At 43.5% G+C, this 11,725-nt stretch overlaps 1 protein-coding gene across 1 annotated transcript in view; it reads left to right on the top strand.

Moving 5' to 3' along the window:
* Positions 1-11,725, top strand: part of Pafah1b2 (platelet activating factor acetylhydrolase 1b catalytic subunit 2) — a 38,393-nt gene that overhangs the window by 443 nt on the left and 26,225 nt on the right. The window lies entirely within an intron of this gene.

Raw genomic sequence — 11,725 nt, 5'->3', positions numbered from 1 at the left:
CCGGCCGGCCGCCCTCCGCGGGAGCTTCTTTCCCTGCGCCCCAGCCCCGACCCTGCCGGCTTCCCTCGGCCGCTGGCGGCGCGTGCACCCCGCCTCCTGTGGAGGAGTCGTGCGGCGGGGCGCAGCGCCCTGCCCACCCCTGGACGAGGCCTCCCTGCTCGCCTGCGCTGGAGGCCCAGGTGGCTGCTGGAGGCGCTTTTCCAGCCTGCGGCTCTCCGTCCTCGGTGGCCCGAGGGTGGATGGAACCTTGAACCTTTCTCCGCCCGGCCCCTTTCGGATGCCGAGACCATTTGCTTCCCTGTGTGTGTGTGATCAATCACGTTTTTTCCCCTGCCTACGCGCTTTAGGAACTTCTCCGTTGCCTTCTCTGATTTATTCCACAGATTCAGGTCAGGACTCAGAAGGGTTTCTTCGAAGGTTATGCAGTTCAGCACCTCCTTTTAGCGGTGAGGCCTAGAGAGACGGGTGATTTGTCCAGAGTCGAGCAGCTCGTTAAATCTGTCAGCTACCTAGGTGCTCTGGGGTGGTTTGGTTTTGCTTTGTTTTATTTTATTTTAATTTATTTTGTTTTACCTGATCCATTTCCATTTACCGGATCAGAGCCTCGAGATCTGCAGGTTTGATTGAGTCCGTTGTGGAGTGACTCATTATTCTGCTTTCCGTAGCTCCTGGGCCAGTGTTGCTTTTTATGATTTATGCAAACCTAAAGACAATTCAACATTTTAAACTTTGGCCTCTTGATAATAATCTGCCATGGAGAAGGAAAGAGCACCAGGACCCAAGACATGATTTTCTGCAGTTTTAAGTTGAGGGGAGAGGCTGGGTGAGAGGTAAAGGTGTGGAGAATAACGAAAAAGAAGCAGATTGACTGCCTGCCTTGGGGATGCCTGTGTCTAGTTTCTTCTGAGAGCATTGTTCTGACATGAAGGTTGCCTCCTTGTGGAGCAACTGGGAAGGAAATCATTGTGCATTAATTTGTTGGCCGGTGCATTGGATAATAAACTATGGATGTGCTGGAACCTAGGGACCCACCCACCAGCCACTGTGGGTGAGACTCGACTTCATCTTCAGAATAACCTGTCAGCTCCCTCTGAAACCACGGGGAGAGTCTCAGGTCCCAGTGGAAGCATTCTAAATCTTTTCATTCTTAGTTCAACTTTCTCCCACCTCAGGAGCCTTTCATGGCTCAAACTAACACAGCATCCAGTTCATCTTAAGAATTTATAATTGTTTGTTGGAAGTAGCTTCTGCACTCTACTGGTGTATCTGGAAATTCTGGTGTTTTGTCATTATCCAAGTTAAAGAGAGACTATAGAAAATGCAGGGAAATTGTGTAGTTGCTTTTAGTCTTCCAGAGAACTCGTTTTTTCTAAAGCTTCCCCATAATATAGTTCTTGTGTTAAATTAACTTTTGTTCTTCCCTCTGTTTAACTCCATTGTGAAAGGTTTGCTGACTGAGCCTGCCTTTTTTTTTTTTTTTTTTTGGTGGAACCAGGGATTGAACTCAGGCCCTAGTGCTTGTCAGGCAAGCGCTTATTATACTGAGCCATCTCCCCGGCCCCTGAGCCTGCTTTTTGTGATCTCAGAAATTAATGACTTGTTTCTTTGGGAGATTATTATTGAGTCAGTAAGGTGAGATGGAAGTCAGATACCTTTCTGTTGTTGTTTGGTTGCTGGGGGCCTGCCCCTTAGCTCAGTTCTTCAAGTGGCTGCTTCAACAAAGCAGTCAGGCTCAGGTTGCTGGGGTTCGATCCCCACAACTCAAGCCAGCCAAACCTGCCCTGAATGCATTCAGAGCAAAAAAAAAAAAAAAGAAAGAAAAATGCTTGTTGTTTGGTTATTTGTGGTGATAAGAATTGAACCCAGGACTCCCTTGTGTTACGCCAGTTAGCTAGTACTGTACTGGCTGAGCTGTATCCCAAGGTCCCTTCCCACCAAGTTCTATTTTTTTTCATCCTTTTTCCTCCATCCCTCCTATTTTTTGTTCCCCTTCCCATTTGAAGAATATCTCCCTACTTCATATTATCTTTTATTTTGCTTACTTTTTATATTTTACATTTCTCATATATGAGATATTTAAATTTCTTTTGTGATACCAGGGATTGAACTCAAGATGTTACTCTACTGAGGTATCTCCCCGGCCCTGAGATATTTAAACTAATGTGTCTACCTTATTTCACTTAACATTATGGGGTGTTTTTTTTTTGGTGGAACTGGGGATTGAACTCAGGCCCTTGAGCTTGCCAGGCAAATGCTTATTCTACTGAGCCATCTCCCTGGCCCAACATTATGGTCTTGAGGTACATCTATTTACATACGAACACCCCAAGTTTATCCTTTATGGCAGAGTAGTACTCAGCAGAGTAGTACTCAGTTGTGTATAAGCGCTACATTTTTTTTGGGGGGGGGGTACCAGGGATTGAACACAGTACCTTGTGCTTGCCAGGCAAGTGCTTATTCTGCTGAGCTATCTCCCCAGCCCCAGCACTACATTTTCTTTATCCATTCATCTAATGATGAACACACAGTTTCCAAAATGTAGCTAATATGTGTGTATGGGTGGTTCAGTGGTAGAATTCTCACCTGCCAAAATATAGCTAATATAAAGTGTGCTCCTATAAAGGGGTATGCATGTATTGCTGTAGTGGGATGATTCTTTCAGAAGGACACCCAGAAGAGAAATAGCAGGTCAAATGGAATTTGTAATTTTAGATATTTATTTATTTATTTATTTATTTATTGTGGAACCAGGGATTGAACCCAGGCCCTTGGGCTCGTCAGGGAAGCGCTTATTCCACTGAGCCATCTCCCGGGCCCTGTAGTTTTAGTTTTTTGAGAATCTCCATATGCATCTCCATAGTGGTTGTACTAGTTTACATTCCCACCAATGATGTAGAAGGATTCCTTCCTCTGCCTCTGTGTAGCATTGAGAGCACTTGTTATTTATTTATTAAGTATTTAGTACAGGGTCTCACTATGCAGCTGGGATTTGTAGTAATCCTGTTGGAAGCTTCCCCAGCACTGGGGTTGTGGGTGTGTGTCACCATGCCCGGACTCTGGTGGCTGGCTCAGGGCACCTGGGGGGTGGGGCCAGTGCAGCATATGTGCCAGGGTTTGAACCCAGTCCCTACACTTGCCTAAGGCTTAGTCCACTGAGCTGTCTTGCGGGCCCAGCACTTGTTATTATTTGATTTTTTTGATGATAGCCTTTTCTGTTGGAGTAAGAGGGAATCTTGGGGCTGGGGAGATGACTCAGTGGAATAAGTGCTTCCCTGGCAAGCACAAGGGCCTGAGTTCAATCCCTGGTTCTGAAAAAAAAAAAAAAAAAAAAAAAAAGAGGGAATCTTGGTGTTTTGATTTACGTTTCTCTAGTGGCCAGAGATGGTGAACATTTTTCATTGACCATCTGTACTTCTCAGAAGTTGTTTCATTTCATTTGACCCTTTTTGATTGATTGGGTCTTTTATTGTTTGTTTTTTTTTGTTTTTTGTTTTTGTCACACTTACCACGTTGGATATACAGAGCCAAGGCCCTTTCTGTCAGCACACAAGCCAACTCATTCCAGCATTGTATGACCATTGTTTTTTGTAAACTGGAACCTCATTATTCAGGTTTAATTGCAGTATTGGCACTTCACAATAAATAGGGGTTTGGGGGTTACAGTTTGGGCTCTTACTCTCTGCAAGTTTTGCTAGGCAGCTCAGGCTGGGCTAGAACTCACTTTATGACCCAGGCTGGTCTTGAGCTCATGGCAGTCCTCCTGCCTCAGCCACCCAAGTGCTCGGGTCATACATGTATGCCACCACCCCCAACTGGGGTTCTAATTTTTTTTAGTTCTTTGTATAGTTTGGCCCTTGGGGCATAACACTGATTTTCTTATCAAGGCATATAAGCATGGGTCTGTCAGATTTTAGAATATATCTGTTGATGAATTATTTTATGAGTTTTATTATATTCAACTGTAAGTACTTAATAGGAAAAATATCACAAATTATGAATTGATGTTTATTGAGTGTTATGAAACAGCAACATTTTCATCATCGGCTATTTTTTGGTTTACTGTCAACATGGGCTGGGAGGATAGCTTGGTGGTCTAAGTACCTGCCTGGCAAGGCCAAGGACCCAGGTTTGATCCCTGGTATCACATGCTGTGCCAGCCACCAAAACCGGGTGTGGTGGCACATGCCTGTAATCCCAGCACTGGGGTAGCTGAGAGGGGAGGATCACTACAAGTCTGGACTGCATGGCGAGACCCTGTGTCAAACAATAAATAATTTAAAGTACGAAACGAGAAAAGAACACAGGTAAAATTTTTATATGAACTGCAATGAAAATACCAATACCACTTTATAGAAAAAATAATTTTACTTTAGTTATCACTCCTAAAGCAGTTTGCACACATGACAGCAGTATTCAATACATACATGTTACTTATACCGATAGCAGATATATTTTGCTTTCCTGGCCTTTTTGTAGGGACATACTTTTTTTTTTTTTTTTTTTTATTAGAGAGAGAGAGAGTGTGAGTGTGTGTGGTGTGTGTGTGTGGCCAGCTCAGCCCACCAGGGGGCGGGGCTGGCTGGCATGTGGTGCTGGGGGATTGAACCGTGGTCCCTGATGCTTTGCTCAGCTTGTTCTAAGTAGGTGCTTTAGACCACTGAGCCATCTCTCCAGCCCCTGTAGGGACATACTTGACATCTCAGTGGTCTTGCTGTTTGGTCAGGAGGTTCTTGTTATATTATGCAGTGTGTAGTTAACAGGAATATAAAATACCAATAAAATAAAGTACTAAATTCTTTTTTTAGAAAAATGGGGCCTGGGGAGATAGCTCAGTAGAATAAGTGCTTGCCTGGCAAGCGCAGGGTCCCGAGTTCAATCTCCAGTACTGAGGGGGAAAAAAAAGGTATTTGGTACAGGGTCTCCCTATGCAGCTTGGACTCATAGTGGTCCTCCTGATTTTAGCCTCCCCATTGCTGGGATTACAGGTGTGTGCCACTAAGCCGTCTTGGTGGCTGGCTCAGCACACCCAGGGATTGGGCTTTTGCAGCATGTGATGCTGGATGTGGAACCCAATCCCTGGACTTGCCTAAGTAGGCACTTAGTCCACTGACCTATCTCTCCTTGCCCTTTTTTATCTTTTTTTGGGGGGGCAGAACCAGGGATTGAACTCACGCTCTTGAACTTGCCAGGGAAGTGCTTATTCAACTGAGCCATCGCCCTGGCCCAAATTTTTTTTTTTTTTTTTTTTTTTTTGCGGCTCCGGGGCTTGAACTCAGGCCCTTGCACTTGCAAGGGCAGTGCTTATTCTATTGAGCCATCTCCCTAGCCCCTATCTTGTTTCAATCTTTTTGAGACAGGGTCTCACTATGCAGTTCAGGCTGGTCTTGAGCTCACTTTGTAGCCCAGGCTAGTCTTCAACTCACAGCAGTCCTCGTGCCTCAGCCTTCCAAGTGCTGGAATTACAGACTGCGTCATCTAAGTTTTTAATATGTGTTGTGTGTTTAGAATAAATATCAACATTTTCACATCAACTGTGTACTTGCTTCCAAATCCTAGAAGTTAGCATTAGAAATAAACTCCTATATGAGCTACAATGAAAATACCAATAGAACTCAATCATAAAAATAAACTTTGCTTCAACTGTCACACCAAAGGCAGTCTTTACACGTGACAGCTGCATATTCCATGCACACATGGCTTACCCTGACACATGTATTTTCCTTTCCCATGTGACAGTCTTGTTACCTCTCTTGTTTTGTCAGAAGCTTCTACTCTATTGTACAACATGCACGTAGCAGGGAAGTAAGATATCAAAATAAAATATCAACTGGGTAACAAGTGCTTAGACTAGACAACAGTATTTTCACATCACCTGTTTACTTGCTTACAAAACCTAAAAGATAACATCAAAAATGAAAGTATGTGAACTATAAGTCTACCACAGAAATAAGGGTCTGCAGACTGGGTGTGGTGGCACGCGCCTGTAATCCCAGTGCTTGAGAGGCTGAAAACAGGATCACTATGAGTCTGATCTATATGAATAAGGACCTAATGGTTGAGTTCTAGGATAAATATCTGACTCGGCCTGCGAGTCCAGACGTGGGGTAATGACCTGGAGGAGGAACAGGGATGAACAAGACAGGGCAAGAGACACAAGAGACGAAGACAAGACAGGCTTTCTGATCAAGTCTCGTTTATTGAGGAAGTGAGCAGGGTCTAAATAGCTGCATAGTGGAAGTAGTTGGGTGGGACTAGTTGTGAATTGGTAGTGGAGGTCCAGGACCACAGGAAGATGTCGGGATTGGTGCTGCAGCACTTCTTGCCCAAATAAGGGAAAATATAACAGGAGCGTTCTATCGCCCCCCACAAATATCTAAATAGAAAGCATAAGTCTTTATACCTACAAGGGCATAAATTTTTATGCTATATTTGACCCATTGCTTTTTTTTTTTTTTTTTTAACTCAGGACCCTGCACTTGCCAGGCAATTTGCTTATTCTACTTAGCTATCTCCCTGGCCCCGACCCATTGCTTTGCATAAGTCTTTTTTTTTTTTAATTTTTTTCTCCCTTGAGACAGAGGCCCGGGATGAAATTCAGGTCCTTGTGCTTGCCAGGCAGGTGCTTTTTGAGACAGTGTCTCACTGTGTGCTTCAGGCTGGGCTTTAACTCACTATGTAGCCTAGGCTGGCCTCAAACTTGGCAGCAGTCCTCCTGCCTCAGCCTCCCAAATGTTGGATTGCATGCATGTGCCACTACACCCATCTTTTTCCATAACTCTTATACATTCTTGTGATCACCATGATTAATCTATGCTAAGTATAACAGACTTATGAATGCTTTCAGTTCAGCTAGTAAGGTATGAAATACATTTTTTTCTTTTTCTTTTTTTTTTTTGTATTTAGTACAGGGTCTACAGGGTCTCACTAGACAGATCAGACTTGTAGTGATCCTTCCTGTTTTTCAGCCTCCCAAGCTCTGGGATCACAGGCCTGCACCACCATGCCCAGTCACTGGCACAGCAGGTGGGGGATTGAAACCCCCTTTCCCATCCCCCCACCCCCACCCCTGTGTATGCTGAGCTATCTGGCTGGTCCTCAAATACGTTTTTGGAGGGACAGGCCTGGTAGCTCAGTGGACTAAAGCGCCTGCTTAGGCAGAGTGCAGTGGCCGGGTTCGATCCCAGGCCTGCCATGCTGGCCCTGCCCCGGGGTGCAGTGAGAGGGCGATTGAGACTGGGCATGGTGGTGCACACCTGTAATCCTAGCACCTTGGGAGGCAGAAAACAGGAGGATCACTTCGAGTCCGATCTACGTAGTGAGACCCTGTAGACCCTGTATCCACTGTACTAAATGCATTCAAAAATTCATTTTTGAATATGGCTATTGGTGCATACAGAAGGTTTTACTTCTGTTTCAGCCTTTGCGTATTTTGCATCATCTTATAGCATTTCGTCAGTCACACTTTCCAATATTGATGGCAGGGCTGGCATTCTGTCCAGGATGTCTCACCCCTGCCAAGACCTTCCCTGTATTTTTGGAACTAGTTCTAGTATTGGATTGTTCTCTATTTGGTTGCATATCACTTTACAACATTTCAACAGACAAATATGTACTCACATTGCTGTCTTCTTCATCATCTAAATCAAGGAGGTCTGCATTCTCTGTGTCTGTATCATTCAGTTCTTGCTCCATTTCACTGTCACTGGAACTTTGATTCACATAGCCAGTATCAAAGCCATCATCATTCTCCTCATCCACATACACCATTCTTCTTTTTATTTCACTTATAAATATGGTCTCAAGTTGCATTAGTTTACCTATAAAAGTTTACAGTTTATCCTTCTTTCTGGCTGAGTACTCCATTATAAAAAAAAAGACCATGTCTCTTTTTATGCATTCCTTAGTTTATGAACATTTGGATTGTTTCCAAGATTCAGTTCAGGCTGGTCTTGAACTCACTTTATAGCCCAGTTAGATAAACTTTTTTTTTTTTTTTTTTTTTTTTTTGAACTGGGGATTGAACTCAGGCCCTTGTGCTTGCCAGAAAAGCACTTATTCCTCTGAGCCATCACCCTGCCCTTCCACTTTTTTTTTTTTTGTCTGTCTCTATTAAGATGATTGTATGATTTTTGTCCTTGGCTCTGTTAATATGGTATATTACATTGATTGATTTACATATGTTTTAATCATCCCTCCATCCCTGGGGTGAATCGCCCTTGGTCATGGTGTATAATCTTCTTTTTTTGTGTGTGTGGAACCAGGGATTGAACTCAGGCCCTTGTGCTTGCTAGGGAAGCACTTATTCCGCTGAGCCATCTCCCTGGCCCTCCTGTATAATCTTCTTGATGGTTTACTGCATTATGTTTGCAAGTACCTTACTGAGAATTTTATTTTATTATTTTTTTTTCTTACTGAGAATTTTAAAAAATCATTTATTTATTTATCTGGTGCAGGGTCTTATTACACATCCCAGACTTGTAGTGATTCTCATGTCTCAGCCTTCCCAGCACTGGGATTACAGGGGTGTGCCACCACGCCTGGTTTCACTCCTGTGTATAAAACCTAGGTCCTTGTACTTGCCAGGCAGGCAGTTAGACCACTGAGCTATCTCCCCAGCCCACTTACTGAGAACTTTTGTTCTGGCTAAAGTTTCCAGGACTAGGGAGTATTGTACAAGCTAATGAAATGAATTCTTTTCATCTGCACATGGGATTCTGTATTTATTTAAGCATGTTCTGTGAGCATGTGCAGGAGAGATGTGCATTCTGATGCTGTGGAGTAGAACACTGTGTAGACATTTAATAAGTCCATTTGATTAAAATTTTGGTTCAGTCTGACATTGCATTATTGATTTTTTGGTCTAGTTCTGTCTTTTTGTGATAGTGAACTATTGAGGTCACCCAATACAATTATATTAGTGCTTTTTTGATTTTTTCATGTCCATTAATATTTGTCTTATGTAGTTGGGTGCACTGGTATTTGTTGCATATATATTTATGACTGTTATCTCTTCCTGTTGGATTATTCCCTTTATATAAGGATGTAGTGACCTTTTTTTTTTTTTTTTAATTTATGTGCGCGTGCGTGTGTGTGCGTGTGTGGCCAGCTCAGCCCACCAGGGGGCGGGGCTGGCAGGCATGTGGTGCTGGGGGATTGAACCGTGGTCCCTGTTCTTTGCGAAGCTTGTTCTAAGTAGGTGCTTTAGACCACTGAGCCACCTCACCAGCCCCATGTAGTGACCTTCTTTGTCTCTGTTAAATCAGTATTGGCTTGAAATTCACAGTCTGTCAGTACCCCTGCTTGTGTCTGAGTTCTTATTGTATTGCTTTCCATCCTTTGACCTTTAGTCTATAATTTTTTTTTTCCCCTTGATGCTGGCGATTGAACTCAGGGGCCTTTCCCTTGCCAGGCAGGTGCTGTGCTGCTGAGCTATATTCCTGGCCCATTAAATGTGTTTCTTGAATACAGCATATTGATGGATCTTGTTGCTTGATCCATTCTTCCAGGGTGTGTGTTTTGATTGGTGAAATGAAAGCATTCACATTGATGGTTATAACTGATATGTATAAGTTTATACTTATCCTTGTCGTGGTATTTTTCTTTTGGGGTTCATGGAGTTGTGTTCCTTGGTGTGTGTGTGTGTGTGTGTGTGTGTGTGTGTGTGTGTGTGTGTCTGTGTCTTTTGAGACTGGGTCTTGCTGTAGTTCAGGCTGTCCTTAAGTTTGAGCTCACTTTGTAGCCCAGGCTGATCTTAAACTTGAAATGATCCTTCTGCCTCAGCCTCCTAAGTGCTGGGATTACATGTGTGCACCACCATGCCCAGCTAGTTGTCTTCCTTGTTATGTCTTTCTAGGATGTCCTTCAAAACATTTTGGTTTTCTGTTTTGTTTTTGTGATACTGGGGATTGAACTTGGGACCTTAGGCTTGCCAGGTAGGTGCTTATGCTGCTGAGTTACCTCCCCAGCCCTCCTTCAAAACATGTTGGAGTGCTGCTTTGGTGGTCATAAATTTCCTCAGATGTTCTTTGTCTTGAAAGTATTTTGTTTCTCAGGTTTTTTTTTTTTATTTTTATTCTTTCCATTTATGTATTTAGTACAGGGTCTCACTACGCAGCTCAGACTCATAGTGACCCTTCTGTTTTCAGCCTCCCCAGTGCTGGGATTACAGGTGTGTGCTACCATGCCCAGTCCCTGCTAAGTGTGCCCCTGGGGTGGGGCTGGTGAGGCAGTATGCATGACCAGGGATTGAACCCTGATCACTGTGCTTACCAAAGCAGGCGCTTAGTCCACTATCTCTATCAGTTTTGAAAGATACCTTGAAGATTGTTTTATAGCTTGAAATATTTCACTCCAAACTCTTGACTTGAGGGCTTGTGCTGAGAAGTTAGATGTGATTTTGGTTTACTTTCCTTTATAGGTGATTTGTTTCTTTTCCCTAACAGGTTGTTTTTGAGTGGGAGGGAGAGTTGGAGGGGTTAACCAGGAATCTAACTCAAGACCTTCCACTTGAAGCCAGGTGCTTGTGTCACTGAGTATATCCCTGGGCCTCCCTATAGGTTGTTTTTTTTGTTTGTTTGTTTGTTTGTTTGTTTGTTTTTAAGTATTTACTACAGGGTCTACAAGGGTCTCACTACACAGATTGGACTGGTAATGATTCTCCTATTTTCCCAGTGCTGGGATTACAGGCACACGTCACCATACCCAGTCTCAATCACTGTCTCAGTGCAACCTTGGGGTGGGGGTGGCACAGCATGCTGGGGATTGAACCCCGGCTGCTGTGTGCTGCCTAAGCAGGTACTTCAGTCTGCAGAGCTAGCTGGCCAGCCCTCCTAACAGGTTTTAAGTTTCTGTTCTTGTTTTGAATTTCTAGACTGTTGACTATGATATATCTGGCTGTTAATTTTTTTTTTTAAATTGTGGCTAATTGGAGTTTTATATGCCTCACTTCTCTGTATGTCAGATTCTTTTTCTACTGAGGCAAGTTTTCTGCCATGACATCTGTATATATAAAATGTTGGGGCTCCCCTGCTTTTTCATTTACTCCAGCCAGTCTTCAGTTATTGTTTGCCTCATCTAGCAGCTGCTGGATTGATTTTTTTCATGGTCCCTTGCTATTTTTAGGAAATGTTTGCTTTCATAATCAATAACTACAAACTTGTCTTTTTGTTCTTTATGTGACAGCGTCTTGCTACACAGCTCAGACTTGTAGTGATCTTCCTGTTTTCAGCCTCCTCAGCACTGCAATTGTAAGTGTGCTCCACCATGCCTGGTTTTGTTTCAGCAACTGGCACGGTCTGGTATACCAGGGACTAAACCTGGGTCTTTGTGCTTGCCAGGCAGGCCTTAGGCTGCTGAGCTAGCTCTCCAGCACCCCCCCCCCCCAAATCACTTGTTACTCTCTCTTCTGTTTCCACCTGAATTTCTTGACCATTTCCTCTAGATCAGTGAAGAATGCTCTTGGTGTTTTGACTGGGATTATGTTAAATCTATATATCAGTTTTGGAATTAAGGCCATTTTTGATCACTCAGTTGTTTTTGTTTTTGTTTTTTTTGGGGGGGGGAACCAGGGATTGAACTCAGGCCCTTGCGCTTGCCAGGGAAGCGCTTATTCCACTGAGCCATCTCCCCATCCCCTATCACTCAGATTTTTATGACCTACCACAGCTTCTCTCGGATAACTCTGATTCATCATCATCATCATTACTCCTTTTTTTTTTTTTTTTAA

Source organism: Octodon degus, unplaced genomic scaffold (genome assembly GCF_000260255.1).
Source record: "Octodon degus isolate 3935 unplaced genomic scaffold, OctDeg1.0 scaffold00080, whole genome shotgun sequence".
NCBI classification, from domain to species: domain Eukaryota; kingdom Metazoa; phylum Chordata; class Mammalia; order Rodentia; family Octodontidae; genus Octodon; species Octodon degus.
Note: the sequence above shows the minus strand (reverse complement) of the source record. Positions and strands in the feature narration are given on the sequence as shown.